At 46.2% G+C, this 25332-nt stretch overlaps 1 long non-coding RNA gene across 5 annotated transcripts in view; it reads left to right on the forward strand.

Annotated features, from left to right (window-relative positions):
• The first annotated feature begins 3154 nt into the window (after window positions 1-3154).
• The window catches only part of LOC110260382 (uncharacterized), a 43660-nt gene continuing 21482 nt past the window's right edge, over window positions 3155-25332 (forward strand). For 2 of the 5 annotated variants that reach the window (XR_014844795.1, XR_014844794.1), the window contains exons 1-2: window positions 4054-4196; window positions 6468-6515. This is a non-coding gene — a long non-coding RNA (uncharacterized LOC110260382). Of the gene's footprint in view, window positions 3304-4053; window positions 4197-6467; window positions 6516-25332 lie in introns of those variants that run through there. The other 3 variants (XR_014844793.1, XR_014844792.1, XR_014844798.1) reach the window with 2 other exon arrangements.

Here is a 25332-nt window from a genome sequence, read left to right on the forward strand (position 1 = left end):
CAGGGATTGAACCTACATCCTCATGGCTGCTAGTCAGATTCCTTTCTGCTGAGCCAAGATGGGAGCTCTGACTTTTTTTTTAGAGTTTGTTTTTTTAAGGTACTCAATATATAAGGATATTTATCGTAGCAGAAAGAATGGAGAATTTCATGGTGCTGAGACTAAACGTTGACATAGACTACCCACTCAAAACTATGGCTCTTTCCATTTTTATTTATTTATTTATTTTTTCTCTTTTTGCCATTTCTTGGGCCACTTCCCGTGGCATATGGAGGTTCCCAGGCTAGGGGTCCAATGGGAGCTGTAGCCGCCGGCCTACGCCACAGCCACAGCAACGTGGGATCCGAGCTGTGTCTGCAACCTACACCACAGCTCACCGCAACACCGGATCTTTAACCCACTGAACAAGGCCAGGGACCGAACCCGAAACCTCATGATTCCTAGTCGGATTCGTTAACCACTGCGCCACAACGAGAACTCCTGGCTCTTTCCACTTCAAACATGTCTATAATGCACAGCTAGAAATTCTGACCTTGAATATCAGCTCAGTTTCCTGGATGTTTCCAGGGAATCTGTGTTCTTTTACTTTATGTCTAGAGACTCAGCCTAACACAACATGGTCTCTTCATGGGTTTTCTTGTTTGCGATATATTTCATTCATTCACTCACTCATTCAAGAAATAACTATTATTATCATCATTAAACAAAGTATAGCTCACATTTAATAAGTATAGACTACTTGCTGGTAGTTAACACAAGGTAACATTTAATGCACATTTATTACCTGCTGCTCTTTAATGCCTTCTCTTTGCCTGCCATTAGAGAGGATACAAGATGACCTAGACTCTGGAGGTATATACATGATCCGAATATAGCTCTGTGCTCAAAAGGAGGGTTAGATACTAAGTTATGCATTTGCTAGACTGAATAAATGACTTCCCACCAAGGAAATCAAGGAAAAGCTTTAGGAGAGAGATGGTATTTTTTTTTTTTTCCTTTTCATCATCACACCTGCAGCCTATGGAGGTTCCGTGTCTAGGAGCTGCAGCTGCAAGTCTACGACACAGCCATGGCAACACCAGCGTCAGATCCAAGCCACACCTGTGACCCTGCAGCTTGTGGCAACACTGGATCCTTAACCCATTGGACAGGGATTGAACCTGCATCCTCACAGAGACAAGGTTGGGTCCTTAACCCTCTGAGCCACAATGGCATGATATTGGAGTCTTTAAGCAAAAAAATTGGTCAAAGGAGAAGGGGGAGGAGGAACATTCCAGATAAGGCGGAAAGGCAGGGATGAGAACGTGCAGTGTCCTGGGAGCACTGGGGATGCAGGACAGAGTAAATGAAAGGGAGACGCAGGAAAAAATGCTAGAGGGGCAGATGCCTAGAATGTTCCACTTATAGGGCCAGGGAATCACTGATCCCAGCACCTTCATTTTACAGATGAAGGCACTAAATCCACAGAGAAAGGAAGTTCCCTCAGTTATTCGGCCACAGGGAGGGAATTAGATCTCAAGCTCTCCCCGTTCTCTTACCCGAGCTTCCCGTTAGGCTGGGACAGATCAAGAAATGCCGAGAGTGGCAGGCTAGAGCTTGGTGGTCATCTCAGTATAGAGGGGAGTTGCTGAAAGTTTTGAGGAAGGTGTGAGCAGCAAAAGTGAGGCAGGACTAGGATGATTTGGAAGTTTCCAGGCTAAGAAACTGAGAATCTGGAAATTACATTCGGGTAACTAATTTAATGTCACATGGTTTCTGTTAACACAGAATCAGATCTAGAAAAAAATGAGTAGTTCAATTAAAAACAATCAGTTTTTCTCAAAGGAACTATTGGATTGAATGTAACCTCTTAAAAAGTCTCATCTTGCTTTTTCACTGCCTGACTGCCCCCATCATGGGTCACATGCCCGCTCCAGGAAGGGCCTGTCTCAGTCTGCTCTGCCCTCCTGCCCACAGCGTTCCCACCTGCCTGAAGCCGACATCTGACAATGTGCAGGAGCAGATCTACAAACTGGCAAAGAAGGACCTGACTCCCTCACAAATCGGTGTGAGCCTGAAAGACTCACGTGGGGTTTGACAAGTGCTTTTCTTTTTTCTCGGGGCACACCCGAGGCATATGCAGGTTCCCAGACTAGAGGCTGAGCTGCAGCTGCCGGCCTATACCACAGCCACAGCAACGCAAGATCCAAGCTGAGTCTGTGACCTACACCCCAGCTTTTGGCAATGCTGGATTCTTAACACACTGAGTGAAGTCAGGGATTGAATCTACATCCTCATGGATCCTAGTCGGGTTCGTTAACTGCTGAGCCATGATGGGAACTCCTACAAGTACTGTGACAGCCAATAAAATCTTGAGAATTCTTGGGTCCAAAGGACTTGCTCCTGATCTTCCTGAAGAGCTCTACCATTTAATTAATTAACAAAGCTGTTGCTGCTGGAAAGCATCTTGAAAGGAACAGAAAGGATAAAGATTAATTCCATCTAATTCTGATTGCGAGTCATATTCACCAGTTGGTAGATATTAGAAGACCAAAAGAGTCCTTCCCCTCTGTTGGAAATATGAGTCATCCACAGCCTCTGGCCTGCCCACATAAACTTGTTGGTTGTACTCAAGCAATAAAATCATTGTTTAATTAGAAAAAAAAAATGTACGCCTTCATTTACGTATTTATTATTTTGGCCAGCCTGCAGCATGTGGAAGTTCCTGGGCCAGTGATGGAACCCAAGCCACAGCCGGAAGTTGAGCCACTGCAGTGACAATGAGGGATCCTTAGCCTGCTCGCCAGCCACAAGGGAACTCCCAAAAGATTCTGGTTTAAGAGTATGTTAACAATGACTGGAGAAAGGGAGTCCAATCTGTAATGGGTGTCAGGTACTCAATTTACCTCCTGAGTCTCTGTTTCTTCCCTTGAGAGGTGAAGAATTTCACTTGAGTCCCCCCCCCCCCCCCGTATAATTTGCATTCTTTTTACATTTGAAAAATAAATCAAATATTCACTTTTTTTAAAGTTCTTTACTAGAGGCTTATTTTCATTACATTTAAGCTTTACTTTCCTCACAAGCAGCACCTCCCAGCCTCACATGTGATATCAACAAAGATCAATAAAAGAGGTTATCTTTAGCCACAGACACACAAAGCCTCCCAATCAGCAGCAGGAGTCTCATTCCCCTCACCTGTAGACTTGCAGGCCCCAGATGCACCTCACCATCAGCCAAGCTCTTAAAGGGAGGGGAAGGGTGGAGAACGTCAGACCCTCCGAGTTTCAATCCCTGCTTTGCCACTCGCGAGTTGTGAGATCTTGGGTAAGTCATTCCACATTTTTGTAGCCGATGATAACGCATTCTGGGTTTATGCTAGTTGTGAGAATTGCTAGACAGTGGGCCGGTAGAGTTAACCACAGTGCCAGGCACATTGTAAGCATCTCCTTCAGCCTTAAGCTGCATGAACTGGCTCACCCACACCCCAGGACAGACAAGCTGCTCAGAAAACAGTATTTCCGATAGGGTCCCAAGTACTAGCGCCGTGCCTTTATTTTAGATGAACTCTAGGACTAAACATATAACTACTTCACAATTTGTCTCCAGGGTCCATTGTTTTGAGAGCCTTACGAAGAGCCTTTAGGGAAGATGTAATTTCCACATCTCTGATTCATGTACAACCACCCACCCCAAACCAAGACCGAGCTTTTCGGCCTCCCGCTCTGGCCTGCTTCCCAGCTGTTCACGTTCCCTCCGGGATTGTTAGAAGCTCCACTAGCTCCGCAGGAGCCGGAGGAAAGTAAACAGCCCGGCCAGGCGGGCACCCCACCCACCATTTTATTTTCCTAAATCACTCCTTTAGCTAATATTTCAGGGACAGACACGCGACGCATCTGGCTCCAACCAAATATTTTCAGTCAGTCGGATTCCAAAGTAAATATTTGCCAGTTCGATCGCTGCAGCTCTGGCGGCCTGAAGCGGGGCGCCATTAACCAGCTTTCAATCAGGGCCGCGCAGCTGGAAGGTGTCGCGGCCCCGCCCCTTCCCGTGAGCCCCCGCGCAGGCGCCGCCCCCGCACTTCCGGTCCCGACTGCGGGGGACCGGAACCTGCCCACGAGCGGGCACCTGCCCGAGGCCAGGGCGCGCGAAGCCCGGGGGCGGGGGCTGCCTGCTTGGCCGAGTTGCTCTCTCGCCAGAGAGGGTTTCTTTTTCAGCAGGTGTTTACTTAAGTATCTCGACTTGTGGAGGGTGTTGGCTGTGGCCTTTCGGAGGTGGGGAGACACACCAGGGAAGGGTTGGGAAGTCTCCAGGACGCGGGGTGATGATAGACGTGGTTTGAGGTGGAAGGACCTAGAAGATGCCTCCTAAAGCCTGTTCCGAGTGCTTGAATTGCTACCTTAAGCGACTCCTATCATTGTTCCAAGGCTTTTGAGCTGATTGCATAAACAGGGCCCTGGGTTATCAAGTCGTTTACACGTGGGTGAGAAAGTTTTCTCTTAAAGAGTTGCATTTTATGCCATTTTATGGAGGAAGACTAATAAAGGAGGAAGGAGAAGACGGGAAAATCAGGAGTGGGGGGTTTGTGATAGAAGCAAACATCCTGCCTCATTCTGTGGCAAGGCTTCTTCATCTTTTAAGGGTCCTTTTGGGACCCCATGAAAGTTTCCCCAGGAAAAGATTTGTGAACACAATGTTTTGCCTATAATTTGAGGAGATTCGTGGATCCCAAGGACCCATCTGCAGACTCCCTTGAGGCCAGGTGAGGAAACCCTGGTGACCTGGACCTGAGGACAGGGACCGTCTTTGTCTGGCGCAGGGGCATCACTAGGGACAAGAGAATAAGGCATTTCCTGCAGGTACAAAATTTAAGGGGCATCAGGAAGTTCAGAAATGGAGATTAATGTTTTAGTGAAATATTTTAAACAGTCAAATGTGCAGACTATGGCCATGGCTTGTCGCCTTTTGTAAACAGAATTTCTTTGGAACCAGGGCAAGGATTTGGATGAGATGGGTGAGGCAGGTTTGAACAAGTGCAGTCTGTGTGTGTGTGTTTTGGCTGCACCTGTAGCATGCATAAGTTCTCAGGCCAGGGGTGGAAACCCAGCCACAGGAGTGACAACACTGAGTCCTTAATTGCTAGGCTATCAGGAATCTCCCAATTCTGTCTTTTTTTTTTTTTTTTTTTGCCTTTTTTATGGCTGTTCCCACAGCATATGGAGGTTCCCACGCTAGGGGTCTAATCAGGGTTGTAGCCACTGGCCCATGCCAGAGCCACAGCAACACGGGATCCGAGCCTCATCTGTGACCTACGCCGCAGCTCACAGCAATGCCAGATCCTTAACCCACTGAGCGAGGCCAGGGATCGAACCCACAACCTCATGGTTCCTAGTTGGATTCGTTAACCACTGAGCCACGACAGAAACTCCCCAATTCTGTCTTTATTTAAAAATGTTATATTGTGTATTTTGTTCATGGATTTTTAATTTTTAGTAGTGCATTAAAGATACTGTGTTTTAATGCTGAGTTTTTTTATGCTCCGCCTTTAATTTTGCTCCTGACACCAGTGCCCCATTTACCTTACCCTAGCCCCAGCCCTGCTTGTGTCCAAGACACTGTTCAATTAAAAGTCATATGTAAGGGCACACTTGCTGTGTTCTAGCCCTTGAGCCCCTGCATTTACAGACAGCAGAGGCAGTGGGCAAACTCTAGTCCTGGCTCTGCCATATTCTGCTGGATGACCTTGGCCAGGTCATTTGACTTTTCTGAACCTGCAGAATGAGGGTGCAGGGTACTTTCCAGTTTGGGCAATCCTGTGATTCCATGACTTTGAAAGAGACAACTAAGCCAAATTGTTCCCTAGAGAGCAGAGCCCTCAGAACCCAATTCCACAACCAGCCTTCTAGGATTCCCTTGATTTGCCTCATTGATGGAGGGGCTTTGCCTGCTATAGACTTTCATGTGTCTTCATGGAAGGACCCGTGAGTATCAGATCTCCTGAACTGGAGTACTGATTGCTAGAATCAAAGATTATGAGAGCTGAAGAGAGTAGAGTGCATGGAGATAATTTTAAGGAAAATGAGGCTGAGGCAGGTGCGGTCAGTTGACCAAGGTGATACCAGTGTCAGATTTAGAAATAAAACTCCATTCTCTGATTGCTCTCCAGTTCTCTTTCTGCCTCACCATGAGATAGGACGCTTGCCTTCCTACTTCCCTCCAGAGAATTTCCTAAAAGTACTTTGAATATTCTTTCATAATGGTCTTTCCTCCTCTGTGTTTTGCTAGTTTCCTCCTCACAGTGCTGTTCCCTCAACAGTTCACCCTCTTCTGAAGGACGGGAGCCAGAGTTTTTCATCAGTGTCTTCCCCTCCACGTCTTCCCTCTCCCAACCTCATTTTGGATGATTTAACTTCTCTGGGGATTTTTTTTTTTTAACTGCTACAAGGTATATAATCTTAGCAAGTTAATTTCCTCCTTGTTTCTTTTGAAAGGTATTTTTAAACTTGGAGAGAAGAAGTGATGCATGACAACTGTATCAGGTGGGTACTGTTACTATTCCTACGTTACTGATGAAGAAACTGGAGCGCTAAAAAGCTAAGTAACTTGCCCAACATCTACAGCTAAGTATCAGAACCAGGGTTCACATCCAGGCGCCCTGACTCCAGGCTGTACTCTTCACCAGAACAGTGTGTGGTCTGAACAGTTCTGCAATGGGGATCTTGGGGATTCTTGGGCAGCTTTTTTTTTTTTTTTTTTTTTTGGTGGCCACACTTGTGGCCTATGGACGTTCCCAAGCCAGGGATTGAATCTGAGCCACAGCTGTGATCTACGCTGCGCCTGTGGCGGTGACAGATCCTTTAAGCCACTGCCCTGGGCCGGCAATTCAACTCATGCCTCCACAGCAACCCAGGCATCTGTAATCAGGGTCCTAACCCCCCGTGTCACAGCGGGAACTCCAGAATGTCTTCTTTTTATTTGTTGGTACGCGCTATAGCTGGTTGTCCAAGATGGTTTTCTATTTTCTAAAGAAGAAGAAAGGTAGAAAGAAGAGAGAGGATCACAAAACTGAAATCCTTCTGCCGGGCCTTCACCAGGCATTCCTGACCCGCTTCCAGTTCTGTGGGCTTCTTGAAAAGACACAAAGTTCCTTTTTTCAGTTTTGTGTCTTTTGAAAGTAAAATCCCCACCCTATGTGTTTATACATTGTTCCAGGAAAGATTTAAGGTGGTTCACAAGGATTATAAAATACAAGTAAATGGCATAAATTAAAAGAGTATGGCATGATCCAGCAATTTCCCTCCTAGGTATTCGTGCTTCAGAAATAGTTACAGGGGCTTACAAGGATAAATAGTCAAGGGTTTTTATTGTATCTTTTTTGTAATTGCACAAAAAATTGTGGGCAATTTAAATGCATATCAGTGAGGAAATGGCTGAATACATAATAAATATACTTTGTTAAACTAGTAACATGGGAAGATGTCAGTAAGTGTGGAATTTAAAAAGTAATTTTTTACTTAATTAAAGGAATTATTTTTTGGCCACATCCATGGCATGTGAATGTTCCTGGCCCAAGGATCAAACCCTCACCACAGGAGTTCCCACTGTGGCTCAGGGGGTTAAGAACCCAACTAGTATCCCTGAGGTTGTGGGTTTGATCCCTGGCCTCCCTCAGTGGGTTAAAGGATCTGGCGCCGCCATGAGCTGTGATGTAGGTTGCAGATGTGGCTCCGATCTGGTGTGACTGTGGCTGTGGTGTGGGCTGGCAGCTGCAGATCCAGTTCAACTCCTAGTCTGGGAACTTCCATATGCCGTAGGTGTGGCCCTAAAAAGGAAAAACAAACAAAACCCTTGTCGCAGCAGCAACCCAAGCCTGATGCAGGGACAATGCTGGAGAACTCCAACATGTAATTTTTTGAACCATATTTGTAGAATGACTATTTTTATATGGTGCACTGAAAAAGGTTTGGAGGCATATACTCCAAATTATTAACCATGGTTGCCCACAGGCATGGAAGTGATATTAGGAAAGGGTGAGAGGGCTTTCAATCAGGATGACTCCATTGTATTTCAGGGTTAAAGGACAAGGGTTTTTTTGAGCACCATGGCTCAGGTCCAGCACATCCTGAACGTTCAGCTGTTTGTTGAATTGATTAAGAAGCTGGATCTTATCTTCGGTATATATTGGTAATTTAAAGTTTATTGCTGACACAGTAAATAATCATCTAGGAAAAAAAAGAGAACTCCAACTCTTCCAAGTCAGCCTCTGCCAAAAAAGTATCAAAATTGTTTCTCTGACATTCAGACTAGTTTTAACTATTTTCAATGCATAGTGTTAAAGTAAACTCCCTATTTACTCTGGAGAAAATCATTATTGACACTTTTTAAATTGGTGCTTGGAGTTAGTTCTCTTGTGGCTCGGTGGCTTAAGGATCTGGCATTCACTGCAATGGCTCAGGTTGCTGCTGTGGCCTGAGTTTGATCCCTGGCCCAGGAACCTCTGCATGCCCTGCCCTGGGAGTGGCCAAAAAAGGTAAAAGAAAATAAAAATTGGTGCTTGATGAAGTATTTTATCACCTCCACCATTATCCCAATGGGGGGGTACAACAGTTTAAACACCTTTTTCTCATTTCAAAGTGAATTATGTGGAAAATAAGAAAAAGTGTAAAGAAGAAAACAGCCTGTAATTCCAAACCCTAAAGATAAGAACTGCAAACCTTTAAATGTTCTTTCCCATCTCGTTTGTATACATGTAGCATTTTTTCGTAGGATATACAGAACATTTGAATCATTTTTAAGTGTACAATTCAGTAGCACTAGGCACATTCACATTATCGTGCATCCATCATGATTTTCTCTCACCAGGACTTTTTCATCATCCCAAACTGAAACTCTGTATATCTGTTCAGTAATAACTTCCCATCCTTCTCCCCCCCAGATCCTACTTACCACTATTCTACTTTCTGTCTCTGTGAATTTGTTATTTCATATAAGTAAAATCATACAATATTTGTCCTTTCATTTCTGCTTATTTCACTCATCGCTATGTTTTTAAGATTCATCCTTGTTGTGGCATGTATCAGAATTTCATTATTTTAAAGCTGAACAAAAGCCCGTTGCATGTGTGCACATTTTGTCTATTCATTCAAACATCAAGGGACATTTGGGTTATTTCCACATTTTGGCTGCTGTAAATGATGTCGCTATGAACATTGGTGTGTAAATCTCTGTTCCAGTTCCTGATTCCGGTTATTTTGGGTTTGTCCCCAGAAATGGCATTTCTGGATCATACGCAAATTCTGTGATTGATTTCGTGACGACTGCTCTACTGATTTTCACAGCAGCTGCACCATTTGACATTCCCACTAGCAGTGCACAAGGGTTTCAGATTTCTTCATTCTTCATTCTTGACAACGCTTGTTATTTACCTTTAAAAAAAAAAAAAAAAAAAAGTCTCCATCCTAATGGGTGTGAGGTGGACTCTCACTGTGGCTTGATTTGCGTTTCCCTGGTGACTGCTGATATGGAGCACCTTTTCATGTGTCTGTTGGCCATTGCTATCTGTTCTTTGGAAAAATGTCTCTTGATGTCCTTTGTCCACTTTTTATACTTGTCGTTGCATTGTAGGAGTTGTATATATTCTTAATATCAGTCCCTTATCGGATAGATGGTTTGCAAATATCTTCTCCCATTCTGTAGAGAAAACTTTCTTTTGATGGTGTAGTCTGCATAATATTTTTTTTTTTTTACTTTTGAAGAAATCCAATTTATTTTTTCTTTTGTTGTCTGTGCTTTTGGTGTCATATTCACGAAATCTTTGGTAAGTCCAATGTCATGAAACTTTTGCCTATTTTTCTTCTATAAGTTTTATAGTTTTTTAGGTCTCACCTTTAACTTTGATCCATTTGGAGTTAATTTTTGGGTATGGTGTAATTTGAGAGTCCGGTTTCAGTCTTGTGCTTGCGGATATCCAGTTTTCTGGGCACCGTTTGTTGAAAAGACTTTTTTTTCTATTGTCGTGCTTTTCTGATGCCAGGCTTGTTCTGGCTGCAGCCGGGGCTGCTGCTCCAGGCTTTCCTCACCCTCACAGGTGTGGGCTCCATTGTAAAGTTACTTCACTGGGAACAAAATGGAGCCATTATGAGCTTTGTCCAGTACAGAAACATGGGGGCCCAGAAGAGCCTAGTGAAAGGGGTGGTTCCAGTATTGACCATACAGAGCTACTCAGTGAAAGCAGTTTCATTTATCGCTCAATGGGGATGATGAGAAGACCTCCTCACTTTGCCTTGCAGTAGCGTAAATGCTGGAGGAGTATTACTAGGGCTGATGTTCATTACTGCGGCTCATGTTTATGAGGCGAGTACTGTGTGTCAAATAGTTCACGTGTATTTTTTTTCATTTAATACTCAAGCAGTCTTATGAGGTAGATGCTATCATTTTTATCCCTTTAACCATCCCTAAGCTGCTTTTGTGGTCTGTAAAATGAAGAAAATTATATTTACCATGCAGAACTGTTGTGAGGATTAAATGAGAAGCGTGAACGTTACGGGCCTGGCGAAGACGATGCACACAGTAGATGCTTACTAGACAGCAGGTGCTTTCCTTTAGTCCAGGAGATGACTCCAGTAAGCACAGACTACATCACATGACGATTCTGTTTGGTTTCTAGTCATCTCGAGTTTCCTCATCCTTCCCCTTCAAGGTGACAGGTACTGATTATGCGGGTCCGATAGGAAAGTCTGATGCCCTTTATGTATGAGACAGAAGTACCTTGTAATCATCTGCCTGCAAGGCCAAAGTCAAGAGACTGTTGAGTATCAGCCACCAGGACGACTTCCACAGTCACTCATCAGCTGGGATGTCAGCAGGCAGGGCAGCCGCAGTCCTGGAAGCAGCCGGCTGTGTGTTTTGGTCCAGTGTGTTAGCGATGCTTTAACACGTCAGCATTTTGGCCGGTAAAGTGCCGTTTTCGTAAACCCTTCTCCATTTCACTGCCTTTACTCCTCCCTTTTTAAAAGTTTTTAGATTCTTTTAAAATAACAATTACAGTGAAGTACCACTGCCCGCGGCCAGACTAGAAGAGACAAACAGGCTGAGACTAGTCATTACATTCGCGGAGTCCTCAGTGGCTGTGCTTATGCTGGCTTAGATTTTCTGGATATTATTTGGACACTCATTGGATGGATCCAGGCCACTTATTTCTCTTTAGCGGCGGCTAATAACTGACAGTGGAGTCAATTCCTGTGCCGAAGTGGCAGCTGGACCCTCCCTGGAGCCTCTCTGCAATCCCTTCACTTACTGCTAATTGCCTTCCTAATTCCCCGCAGCAGCTGGTGTAAGTAAACCTTTTCCACTCTCCTCCGTGCCCTTAATCTTCTCCCTGCTCTGAGCGGCAGGTGACTGTGAGTCCTCTGTCAGTGCTCCCTCCCGTGGCCTCGGGCCTCTGCCGTCCTCCACCGCGCCCCCCGGGGGGCCTGGTCCCCAGGTTCCCCTTGGCGTCTGGCTCCTTCATTGACTCCCTCTCTCCCAGCTTCAGTCTCTCCTCTTTTTCCTTCACTCATAAACAAGCTCAGATAGTCCTCAGCCTGTAGAAGCGTAAACCTATTTCCCTTGAAGTCAATTCCTTTCTCCTTTCCTTACTGGCAAGTTTTTAATTTTTTTCCTCATTACAGAAGAAATAGAGTAGTAGAAAACTTGGGAAGTGGAAATAATGGAACATGTTTCGAACACCCGTAGTCCCCCTTCGGGAGGTCGTCATCAGTGTCCACATCTGGTTTATGGCCTCCCAGTCTTACTTCTGTGACATGTCCTAGTCCTTGATTTCAACATCAGGAGCATTCTGGATAGCTGCTTTGTGAGCTGACACTTTTCCTGTGTCGGTAGGTTTTCTACCATAACATGATTTAAATTGCATTAAAAATCTCCACTGTATGGATGCACTGTCAGTTATTTAGCCATTTTATTTTTATTTTTTTGTGTTTTTGCTATTTAGCCATTTTAAACCGTAATCATAGGGTTACCTCCAACTATGTTTGCAAATAAGTCTTTTCACGTCTTCCTGATTATTTATTTAGTATACATTTCTGAAAGGAAGTTCCTGAGTGTACATTTTATTGCAAAATACAGACATTTTTGCAAGAGTAGCCTGCTCTCATCACTTCAGCTGTTAACTCCCATGCACTAATTTCTGGGCAGTCCTGGCCCTTCCACGGTTCCTGAAGCGGTTCTGTCAGAGGTTAAGGTCAGCACTGATTCCTAATCACCAGCCTTCCCAGGCTTTGTCCAGCCTGGTCTCTTTGCAGCAATAGCCCCTTTCCATCCTTTTCTTTAAGACATGTTTTTCCCGTTATCTTACCTGAGTCCTTTAACCTCTCTGGTAACACATTTCAGGCTCTTCCCTGGCGCCTTTTCCTCTGCCTGATCTTTGGCTTGTTTCCTGCTCTTGGGATTTTCAATTGTGGGGTTAATGCCGCTGCCACGTAGATCTCAGCATCAGTCTGACCTGCCGGGGTCTGCTGGTCTCTGCCTCGCATCTCACTGCTCTTCGCAGACAGCTCCCTCCCTCCATCCACCTACAAGCTCTATGCCCCAGTCATTCCAAACTGGGTGCATTTCCTATGCCTTTGATCATGCTGCACCCTGTGCTTAGAAATTCCTGCTCCCCTTCTTCACGTGATGAGGTTTTATTTGCCCTTCAAAACTCACCTTTTGGGGAATCTCGACGGCGCGCCACTTCCACTCTTTTTACCTCTTGCCCCTTTGGCTGGCTGCCTAGGGTGGCCCTTCTCCGTTCTCTCATGGTCGTGTTTCCTTCTTTGTGCTGTGTTAGGACTGATGGCTCCTCTGGCCTGTGAACTCCTGGAGGTGGGATTGTGACTCTGAGGGTTATAGCCCCAGAATGTAGCACTGCCCCTTGTCATCCAGCAGAGACGTGGAGGAGACATCTTCCACCCCTTAGCCAGATCCTTCGCTGACCTTCCTCTGGGAATCCGCCCCCTGCGTTGCTCTTGAACCACAGCTCTGGATGGGCCTGACCTAAGCCCTGCCTCAGGGGAGGTCCTGAGGCCGCATTACCCAATTACAGCAAATGAAAGAATCCTCTGGGTTTTTTTGGTGGGGGGGAGAAAAGCTTTCTCTCTCTCTTTGTTTTGTTCTGTGACAGTTATTAGAAGGCGTGTTTCTCTTCCCCTAAAAGACGTAGTAGAAAGATTGAAGGTAGCGTTGTTTACCCATTTTGCCAGCAAGAAGGGGTGCCTGGAACTGCCTGCGGGCTGTGGAAGATGAAGCCGGCATCCTGGAAGACAGAGCAGAGACACAGGGCGAATCGACATATGTATGCGTGTATTACTGTTATTATCATGTAACAATCATGCGCGTGACGTTTCTGATGTGCCAGGTGCTGGTCCACGTGCTTTATAACTAGTAATTCATCTGATCATATCAAGCTTATGAAGTAGCTCTATGGTTACCTCTATCTTATGGTGGAGAAAAGCATTGTACAGAAAAGCTCGATAACTTGCCTGAGGTCACACAACTCGTACGTGGGGATTTGAAGCTGGGCTTAGTCACCAATCTTACGCTGTCCCTCACGGTACATTGTCACCAAAGAAGGGCTTAAGGCACAAGGCTTCCTCCGAAGGCAAACAACTATTCAGTGTAATGTCCTTTATCGTATTTGAAATCTCCGTGACTCCGGGACCTGGATGCAGAAGGCGGGAGTCACTCAGGCAGGCTTATGCCCAGGCCCACAGCTAATTAACACTCAGCCTCTGGTGTCTGAGCAGGACTTTTACTTCAGAGGGAAGTGTCTAGCAGCTTCTGAACAGAGATGCCTAAAGGCCTTGGGCCTCTGGGGCAATAGTGAGTGACAGACCCAGCGTCTGGGTCATCAAACCCAGGAGTCTTTCCACCTCCCTTGGCCCTGAAAGGGCTGCTAAGGCTCTAGGGTGTACGTGGAGGGAGTCGGTCTCCCAGGCTTCTGGAGGAGGCTAACACAGGCTTGGAGAAGCCTCGCCCAGCCCAGCTTGCCCATGTCTCCTTCCTCAGGCAGCTGTGACTCGCCGCAGTGGCTTCCCGGCCCCTCCCCAGCCCACAGGAGCTCTGGTGGCTTTGTCGCGGCAGGACCTGCCGGCCAGAACGCACCTGTGGGGCAGAGTCATCTCTGGAGGCTCCGGAGCCCCGCGGCCCAGCCTTCCGATGGCTGAGTTTGGGTTCTTGTGGGCAGTCGTGAGCACCTTGGGCTGGGGGCGGGCACCGTGGAGCAGGGCTGGGGGGAGCCGAGGGACTGCTGGAAGGAGAGGCCGTGGTGGGGCGAGGCCGGTTCACGGGGGTGCTGCACCTTCCGTCCACATGTGTTCGCTGATGCTTCCGAGATACTGTTTGGTCTGTGAGGGCAGGAATGCCAGGCTGGAGAGAGGCGCTGATGGTAGTGATAACTGTTTTTTACCCAGACTGTTCATGTTCAGGGCCGTACATACACTGTCATATGCTCCTCCAGCGAGTCTGTGACATGTGAATAGTCGCTTGTCTAGATTAGACCATTGGAAAAAGAAACCTGACGCTTGGAAAGGTTGCCTGTAACCACCGAGGGAGGGTTGGGGTTTGAATCCAGTCCCAGATGAGTGTATCTCGAGCCTGTGCTAAGCTGTCTAGAAAATAAAAACTCCGCATCCATCATCAGAGACCTCCCAGCCCCTGTGTGCCTCTGCTCACTAGTCCAAAGTCCCCTCTTGTCACTGCCCGTCTCACTCTGCTCCAGACACACTGAAATACTAGCAGTTCTAGCATCTTCGTCTTGCCTCTTACCTCCAGAGCTTTATAGATGCTGTCTTCTCGGCCTGGAATACCTCCCACTCCCTGCGCTCCCCTGCTCACTCCGTGTCATTCTTCGGGTCTCGGCTTGCTGGTCCCCAGGCTCTCCAAGACTGGGGGTCTCACGCTTCTGCTGGGTAGGGGGCATTTGCACTTCCATTTCCCCCTCTTCTCTTACAGGAAGTTCTTGGACTTCTTGTTGGGACACTCACTTCTCCCCAGGCTTAGTATGATGGACACCCGCAGGTCCAGGCCCTGGTCTGATTGTTTAATCCAGTCGGCATGTCTCATTCTGACACTGATGAGGTCAGAAACAGGGGTGTGTATACTCAGAATCAAGGAACCAGAAGTCTTAAGTTACCAGGACCGGTCCGCTCACAACCAGAGGAGGGGACACAGTGCAGAGGGCCGGGCTGGGGGTGGGGGCAGCAGAGGGCTGGGGCGCCGGCCGTGGAGGGAGAGGGTGAGAGGATAGTTTGAGCCCGGCTGGCGAGGCGAGAAGGCTGTGAGGATGATGGACTGGGAGAAAGAGGAGGGATCAAGGCTCTAGTGGTTTCAGAGGCTGAGGAGCAGGTGCACAGCTAGAGGGTTGGGAGCCTGTGCTGGAGAACGGCTTGGGTGGCAGTGGTGCCATGCACGGTGTGGCTGTGGCAGCAAGTGATGGGCCATCAGGGTGACTCGGTGCCTGCAGGGGAAGGGGGCCTCCTCCTGCCCACTCACCGGCCCCAGAGGGTACAGGGAAGGGGGCTGGGACGTGGGGAAGCTGCTGTGCCCCAACAGTGTGGGCCCCAGGGGGGTTCCGCTGGAAGGGAGTGTGGGACTCTGCATCTCCCCTCATCTGGTCTGAGTCCACCCGCTGAGCCATGTAGACACACATGTAGGAGAGAAGCGTGGTATCGCTGAGGGGGCTTCAGGAGTGCTGTGTTAGGGGCCGACAGGTCTCGGGGAGAGAAGAGAGCCCTCTGTGAGGTGAGGGATCAGGGGCATTGGCAGGAGTCCAGGGAGAGCTTTGCAGGGAGGAGAGGCAGCTGGCGTTTGGGAGGAGAGGCGTAGGAGAGTGCCAGCTTGAGAACACTGGACAGAAAAAATGAGAACGCTTACATTTCAGGAGTTCCCGTCGTGGCGCAGCGGAAACAAATCCGACAAGGAACCAGGAGGTTGCCAGTTTGATCCCTGGCCTCACTCGGTGGGTTAGGGATCCGGCGTTGCTGTGGCTGTGGTGTAGGCTGGCAGCCCCGAGCCTGGGAACCTCCATATGCCACGGGTGCGGCCCTAAAAAGACGAAAAGAGAGAGAATGCTTACATTTTTGACAGTGACTTAAGTTTGCAAGCGGTAACATCTGGGCATGAGGGGACCATCTGGATTTCTGGGGTCAGGTGGCCTTGGGGGCCACCCAGGCTGGGGCTCCAGAGTAGCTTGGGCTGGTGCTAGGGCTGCTGACTGTGGGCCAGCCCACAGTCCGGCTCTGGGTGTCAGAGGCCATACCAGGAATTTCCAAAGACCTAAATATTCGGAGCCGCCACAGCCCCAGAGAGCCTGCTCCGCCTCGGAAGCCTCTGTGCCTCGATTCTCAGGCTTCCAGGATGAAGCCTGGGCTCGGACCCCACCATCACTCACCCTGTCGACGGCTGGAGACAGCCCTGCTGCTCACAGTGCTGGCAGTCATGCTCCTCGAACGTCCATTGTGATTTAAAATCTCTCATGTTTGAGGCCGACTTTTCTCTGTTGACAGTGGGCTGGGTTTGGCCTGGTCATTAGGTGTGGAACTCCCGGCTTGTGGTAAATCCTGATTGGAAAACAGTATAAACATATTTCCTGGTAAATGGGTAAACATATAGAGAGATGGTGGTTGTTCCCCTCCCGTCACCAGCACACCGTAGAAGCAATTGGAAGCAATTTAGGTGTGCTCAGCATCTGGCCCTCATAAAAGGCCTCGAGTGAGTCATGATTTTGCACCAACAGAGAAGGCTTGTCTCGCTTGTGGAGAGAATTGTATTTGCCTCCCATTTTGCCCATGAATCTCTCCACTGCTTTATGATGATCAGTCTGATTTGTGTGCCGAGAGACTGGTGAGTTAAGAATTTGGGGAAGGGGGGAGTCCCCTTTGTGGTTCAGTGGTTCATGAACCTGACCAGGATTCATGAGGCTGGGGAGTCGATCTCTGGTCTTGCTCAGTGGGTCAAGGATCCGGCGTTGCTGTGAGCTGTGGTGTAAAAAGAAAAAAAAAGAATTTGGGGGAGGGGAGCAAGAAGAAGAGGAGAAGGATCCAGAAAGCTACGTTCAAGGCAAAACTACCAGTCGTGGGGGGGTTGCTGTTTTTGCTTTTAAGGATCTAACAACAATATCAAGAAGGCAGTGGAGAGAGCTTTTCATTTTATGAGTTAGGAGACAGCCTCTATTCCTAATGTAGGCCACTCAACCTTTTGGCACCTCAGTTTGCTCATCGGACAAGTGGGACCAGTAATGGCTGCTGCAATGCTTGAGTTGTGGAGTGAACCCCCCCCCTTTTCTTTTGCTTTTTAGGGCCACACCCGTGGTATATGGAAGTTCTCAGGCTAGGAGTCAACTTGGAGCTACAGCCGTTGGCCCACACCACAGCCACAGCAACACAGGACCCAAGCCACATCTGCAACCTGCACCACAGCTCACGCAACGCTGGATCCTTAACCCACTGAGCAAGGCCAGGGCTCAAACCCACGTCCTCATGGATACCGGTCAGGTTCACTACCCCTGAGCCATGACGGAAACTCCATGGAGTGAACTCCTTAAAAATGCCGATGTCATTTAATGCCCAAGAGAGTTTCCTGAGGGAGGTAGCATCAAACCTTTCTAAAGCAGCAGGAACTGAGACACAGAGAGGCAGTGTCTTGTCCCAAAGCCTGTCAGAACTCAAACCCACATCTGGCTTGCTCTAAGTCCTGTGTTCTTGTTATATTACTTCACAGTGACGCTGAACTCAAAGGCCACATCCCTGTCCCCCCCTGGGGTGGGAAAGCACACGGTGACTCTCTGATCAAGGCTCAGGGTGCCCTGTGTCGTTGGTCCCCCCAGAAGTTCCAGCCAAGGCCAGCTCTGGTTCCTCGGGGCCATGCGCTCTGCTGTGGGAGCAGGTGGGTTGTTAGTTGGATGAACGGCTTCCTGCTAAGGGGGGAGGGGGAACTAGAGAGCAGCCGAATGGCCCCCCAGACTGGCAGGTGGGAGAGGCCTGTGCCCATGGACGTGCTCTTGGGCTGCGTCTGAAAGCCTGAGGGCTTTGGGGTTGGTCAGCCCTGGGGAGGGTCCTGGCTCTGCCTCTTACCAGCAGCATGACCTTGGGTTGTCTGACCTTCAGTTTCCCCAGCAGTAAAATGTGGATTAGAGGGCTCCCTTTAAAGGGCGGCTGTTGGGACTGTTAACTGAGCCAATTTAGGGGAAAGGTGCCCGGCACCTTGTGTCGTGCCTTGTACACAACCGAGTGGAAGGCAGCCACTCTCTCCATGGAGGGAGTGGGCTGATCTCCGGGGGAGCTAGTTAGGCTTTCAGCAGTTTGTGTGTCCCATCCCCTAAACCCACACTGTAGTCGATCATGTATTCATTTGTTCAGAAAATGTTTTCTAAGCATCCACTGTGTCAGTGGCCGGGGACAGACATGGACAAGACAGGCAGTGTCCTTGCCCTCATGGAGCTCAGAGTTGAGCTGGAGCCATGTGGCTGGGAAGTATCTGGACAGTCGCAGAGGGGGCAGGGGCAGGGGACCAGAGCCAGAGCTTCCCCACGGAGTCTGTAGAAGCATTGGCCTCCTCTTCATGTGTAACAGCTGCTTAGGGAATTGTCTAGCACATTCCCTCCTGGGGGGTCAGGAAAGGCTGGGCTGCAGACTGCTGAGAGGAGGGGGTGGGCGGTGCCAAGGTCCTGGGGGGGCTTCCCACCTGGTGCTGGCAAGACCCCACCTCCTTTGCCAGAGACGAACTGCTGCTTCCAGCCCAGAGTTTATGGGCTACTTTACTTGTTATCTGAGGCATTTACAGGGTGTTAGGTGTTGCCGTGTCTTCCAGGGACAGTAAAGGTAACACAGACCTGTTCCAGCTCCCAGCCCACTGACTCACAGGTCACCTTGAGGCCGGGCAGATCAGTGAGCACTCTGGGCTCTCCTGGGAAGCGGTAAGAGGAGTGCCCAGGTCCACATATAGAACTTAGTAAGCGGGCTCGCTGCCAGTCTGCTTGGTAGGACGCCCAAGGTATAGCTGTCCTGGGGACTGGGAGGGTGTCCCCATCTTCCACGGTCAGTCCCGCCCTTTCCCGTGCCAGTCTACCCGCTCTCCCGCCTGCTTCTCCACAGTCAGCACCTGTGCCAAGCTAGCAACTAGTGAGTCTCCAAAGACACAGAAACTCAGTCCGACCTCAACCTGTTTGCAGGTAGATCCCTGTCATTTCGCTTCTTAGCCGTAGCTGGATCATCTCTGAAGCCCAGCTCTCATCCTGCCTCCTCCAGAAAGCTTCCCGTAACTTTTACAGCACATGCTGATCTTTCTCCTCTTGGATCTCCCCGTTTTGGTGGCTCTTCATTAATTAATGCATTCAGCGCATTGGCAGGTCTTACCTATTCCTTGTGAAAGTGCTTCCCAAACACGTCGACTTCTCCCCATCTCTGCTACTTCCAGCCAGTCATTTCTTGCTGGATTGTTAAATGATGCTCTGCCTTTCTCCAGCCCTTCCACGAGCCTCGGTGCTGTCACGGTGAATTAGCTCCTGTCTCTCCCCCGCTTACATCTTCTGGTAGCTCCCCAAACTCCTCAGCACAGCCTTCCAGGCTCTGCTGATCTGGCGTTTGAGTGCCTTCCCAGCCGCTTCTCATCCTGTCATTCCTCTTGCTCATTCTGCTTCAGCCATTGCAGCCTTCTCTCTGTTCCCCCAGAAGGCAAAACCACTACCACTGCCTCAAGGCGTTTGCATTTTCTGGGCCTTCTGCCTAGAATCGTCTCCATTTGTCACTGTCTCCCTCCATCTCGCCTCTCACGCAGCATCTGTCCACCTGTGCCTCCTAGTGAGCTCTCTCCTGAACACCCCATCGAAAGTAGCTTTTGCCTTCAAGTCATGGTTTACCTCATTACACTATTTCCTTTATAGCACTGAGATTTTCTGAACTTGTTTTCTTTATAGAGTCTGCTACTTTCCACTAGAGAGGAAAACGATACCTATCTTTTTCACTGCTCTGTTCTCAGAGCCTAGAAGAGTGCTTAACATGTACAAAACCAAAAAATACTGTTTAGCACATATGGGTATTAAATGTCTTCTCTGTATGAAGCCCTGAAAATCAGTATTTACTACCACTGATTAGAGATACAAATGCCTATCTTCGAAGCACGCTTCCTCAAAGGTAGTCCACAAACTCTGGTAATCTGTTAGGGAGTTTGCAAATGATTTGATGGTTGTAAAGGAAAAACTAATGGACCAACTTTGATCACATACACTTAACTAGTTTAAAATGTAAGATTAGTTAAGATTTCTATAGAAATCCTTTTTTTTTTTTTTTTTTGTATTTTTGCCTTTTCTAGGGCTGCACCTGTGGCATATGGAGGCTCCCAGGCTAGGGGGCCAATCTGAGCTGTAGCTGCTGGCCTACGCCAGAGCCACAGCAACTCGGGATCTGAGCTGTGTCTGTACCACAGCTCACGGCAATACCAGATCCTTAACCCACTGAGCAAGGCCAGGGATTGAACCCACAACCTCGTGGTTCCTAGTTGGATTCATCACCCACTGAGCCACAATGGGAACTCCCTATTACCTTCTTAATAGTTGTTTGTTCACTGAAAGGGCTGTATCTGTCAGTTCATCAGAGCTAATTTCAATTATCAGTTATAGATTATTTTGGATAATGTGTTTCATGTCAGGATAGTTGTAAAACTACATCTTTGTTGTTACTTTTGTGCTGCATTAAATTTCTTGTGATTCAGAAGTAGTTCATCAAAGAGTAAAATTAATGATGAAGATAGTATTGTAAGTAGTGCAGTACAGAATAATTATGTAAGTGTCAATGCTGAATTGGGCCACAGTGTCAGTGGACACCATGAATATGTGTGAGCTGGGACAGAATAATCTGTAAGAGTGTTGATTTGGTACAGTAGCTGAAAAAGGGACATTCCAATAAGAAATACAGTGCTGAATGTTTGAAAATTGGACTTCATGGGACTTTGTTATAATGGCTCCTAAGGGTAGTGTTTCTTGTGACACTTTTTTCTTTGACGCAATTTTTAGTCAAAGTATGGTTACCTCCCTGGTAAGTCAAATGACATGTTATTGTGTAGGAAACAGATTAATTTTGTCAGTAAAGGCAAAGAGGAGACTGAAACTCAAAAGTATTGTTCAGAGTTATACTTCTTAGAGCAAAATCACAAAATCAAGCCATATTACTGTGAAGACACTTGACCAACCAGCTTAAGCTGAGTTAATGATAAATATTGGGTTTGGAGAGAAAGCCAAACAAGTCCAGGCAAAATTCTTTTATCAAGGGATCTGTCTGAAAGGAAGTAAAGAAAACAGTTAGATGTGGAACCTGACATTATGGCTCAAGTCAGTTCTCACTGAACTGACTATATAGACATTTTGGTGAAAAGTTGAAAACAGTTTTTAGCCCTCTCACTGTTTTGGGATAATTATTTAAAAACGACTATATTTTATTTACACTTTTAAAAATTGAAGTGTATTTGCAGCTAAATGTGGTAGATTGAACACATGTTTACTTTCCACTGCCTCCCCAAAGTTGTCAGTAATGGATTTTCAAAAGAGCATAAATAAGGCGTTCCCACTGTGGTGCAGTGAGTTAGGGATCCATTGTTGTCTCTCAGTGGTGTGCGTCTAATCTCCAACCTGGTCCAATTGGTTAAGGATCTTGCATTACCGCAGATTTGATCCCAGGCCCGGGAACTTCCATATGCTGTGGGTACAGCCATAAAAGAAAAAAAAAAAAAAAGCATAAATGGACTTCTGTTTTAATCCATGATGAAGTGATAGGGGCCAATTTATCTTGCCACTGTAACTAACTAGAAACTATATACAGTGTATGAAACAGCTATTCTCTGATACTGGACTAGAGCTAGTACAGGATTGTGGTCTCTGAGGGGAGAGAGACACATGAGATGAGCTCTTTCATCACTTAGGTTTTTATTTGGAAGCATATTCTGAGTCATGGAGTGGGGGACTGGATGGGGATGGGGGGGTCCCAAATACAGCACAGTGGTCTCACAGAGTAGAGGAGAGATTGTAGGTCAGGGAGGCTGAGGCAGCTGAAAGGTATGAGGAAGAACCCACTCCAAGAGGGAGTCATGCAGAAAAGGAGATCCGAAAATGTTAGATCTTTTTGGAATACTAAGCATCTAAGAAATGATGCTTAGAGTTTTCTGGTGGCCTAGCAGTTAGGATCTGGCATTGTCACTGCTGTGGCTTAGGTCACTGCTGTGGCATGTATTCTATCCCTGGCCCAGGAATTTCTGCATACTGTGGGCATGGCCCAAAAAAAAAGAAAAAAAAAAAGAAATAATAATACTAAGACAATGGTGAACACTTTTCTAAATTTGGTAAAAATGCTAGGACAGAGATCCAAGAAGCTCAGTGAATCCCAAGCAGGATAAACCAACATATACAAAAATTCATATGAAACCGTATTGTAATCAAGTTGCTGAAAACCAGTGATAAAGAGAAAAATCTTAAAAGCAGCATGCACAGAAAAACAAAGGTAAAGTGTGACTGCAGACTTCTTGTCTGAAGTTATGAAAGCCAGAGACAATGGAATTACCTTTTTTTTTCTTTTTTGGCTGTCCCACTGCATATCGTGTTCCCCAGGCCAGGAATCAGATCTGAGTGGCAGTTGTGACCAGCACTGCAACTGGGGCAATGCAAGACCCTTAATTCACTATGCTGGGTCAAAGATTGAACCTGCTACCAGGGCTCCCAAGATGCCACCAGTCCCATTGTGCCATAGCGGCAACTCTGGAATCACATCTTTAATGCACTTAAAGAAAAAAAAAGATAACTTGGAAATAAGTGAAAATATCCTTCGAAGTAAAGGCAAAATAAAATCTTTTTAAAACAAAGGTTGAAGGAATTTGTCAATAGACTTCTGTAAGAGATATTATTTAAGCAGGAAGAAAAAATCATATGGAAATATGGATTTACACAGGAATGAAGAGTGCCTAAAATGGCACATATGTAGATAAATATAAAAGGCTTTCCCCCCTCATTACAATTTTTATTTAAAACCCAGTTGACTATTTAAGGCAAAAATTATATGCATTTATATGGGGTTTAGACCATATGTAGGAGTAAAATGTATGACACTAGTAGTACAGAGGATAGGAGGAATGAAATAATAGTTATGAAGTTTTGTTATGAGGTCTATATATTATACCTGAAGTTATATAACATTATTTGAAGGTGCAGTGTTATAAGTAAAATTTTATTTTAAATATGAAGTGTCTAAACACTGCAGTTACAAGGCAGATACTGTCAGACTAACTGGATAAAAAGCAAGACTCAACTCTGCGTTGTCTAGAGAGAATCTACTTTAAATGTAAATACATAGGTAGATTAAAAGTAAAAGGATAGAAAAGTTATACCATGCAAACACCATCCATAAAAAAGCTAGGATGACTGCGTTAATATCAAAGTATGTCTTACAACAAGAAATGTCATGTGGAAGAAAGAGGGTCATTTCCTAGTAGTTGAGAGTGCAATTCATCAAGAGGATGTACGAATTCTAAATGTGTATCTAATAACAGCTTCAAAATACATGCAACAAAAACTAATCAAAAATTATTATTTTTTAGAGTTTTCAATATTCCTCTTTCAGTCACTAATAGAACAGACTGACAAAATCAGTAAGGATATGAAAGATACTAACAACACTATCAACCAACATGACCTAATTGTCATTTAAGGACCCTCTACCCCAAAACAAGGACTACATGTTCCTTTCAAGTGCATATGAAAAAAAGCACCAAGTTAGGCCATACCATGAGTCATAAAACAAGTTTCGGTAAATGTAAAACCAAATCACATAGAGTGTGTTTTCTAATAAGAATGTAATTAAATAAATTAATAGTAGGACTTCCCTTGTGGCCTCTAGTCTCACTACTTGGTGTTGTCACTGCTATGGCATTGAAAGCCTTTGGCAAAATTCAACACCCGTTTATGAAAATCTTTCAGTAAACTGTGAATACCAGGGAACGTCTTCAACCTAATAAAGGCCTTCTGTGTAAACTTTACATCTTATATCGTTCTTAACGGTGAAAGATTGAATATTTTCTAAGATCTAAGAATGTCTGCTTTCACCACTTATATTTCATATTGTTCTGAAGGTCCTAGCCAGGGCAGTAAGCCAAAACATATAGATTGGCAAAGAAGTAAATTTTACTTGCAGATGATGTGATTGATTGAGTATGTAGAAAATCCTAAGATTCTGTGGGAAAGCTACTAGAACTAATAAGTAGATTGGCAAATTCACAGGATATAAGGTCAACATATAAAAATTCTTGGGAGTTCCTGTTGTGGTGCAGTGGAAACGAAACGAATCCTACTAGGAACCATGAGGTTGCGGGTTTGATCCCTGACCTCTATCAGTGGGTTAAGGATCCGGTGTTGCCATGAGTTGTGGTTAGGTCACAGACACGGCTCAAATCTGGTGTTGCTGTGATGTAGGCCAGCAGCAACAGCTCCAATTAGACCCCTAGCCTGGGAACCTCCATGTGCTGTGGGTATGGCCCTCCAAAGACAAAATTCTTTTTCTCTATACTAACAATGAACAATTAGAAAAGAAAAATTTAAAATATCCCTTACAATAGCATAAAAACACTTGAGATGGGGGTGTATGTGGGGGCAGGGGGTATATGGGAACTCTCTGTGCTTGGATTTTGCCATGAATATAAAACTGCTCCAAAAAGTAAAGTTTATTTTTATTTTAAAATTGTTTTTTGTTTTTTGCCATTTCTAGGGCTGTTCCTGCGGCATATGGAGGTTCCCAGGCTAGGGGTCTAATTGGAGTTGTTTGCTGCCGGGCTACACCACAGCCACAGCAACACGGGATCTGAGCCATGTCTGCAACCTACACCACAGCTCACGGCAACGCCTGATCCTCAACCCGCTGAGCAAGGCCAGGGACCGAACCGTCAACCTCATGGTTCCTAGTCGGATTCGTTAACCACTGAGCCACGATGGGAACTTCTAAAGTTTATTTTTAAAACAAACATGAAGTATTAGGGACATATTTTACAAGATCTGTGTGAGACTTACACACTAAAAACTACAAAACATTGCTGAGATAAGTTAAAGGAGCCCTAAATAAGTGGAGAGGTGTGCCATGTTCATGGGTCAGAGATTTAACATTGCGAAGATATTAATTTGTCCAAACTGACCTATAGATTCTTTGCAATCACAGTGAAGCTGATTGTGAAATTTATGGAGTAATGCAAAGGACAGAGAATGGCCAGAACAATTCTGTAAAGGACAAAGTTGGAAGTCTTACACTGTTTAATTTGGAGACTTCGTTGTGAGTTATGATTATCAAGACATTCTGG

Source organism: Sus scrofa, chromosome 4 (assembly GCF_054392235.1).
Source record: "Sus scrofa isolate SSC_HxYL_T2T_F1_AM1 chromosome 4, Sscrofa_HxYL_maternal_Yorkshire_Landrace_v2.0, whole genome shotgun sequence".
Lineage (NCBI taxonomy): Eukaryota > Metazoa > Chordata > Mammalia > Artiodactyla > Suidae > Sus > Sus scrofa.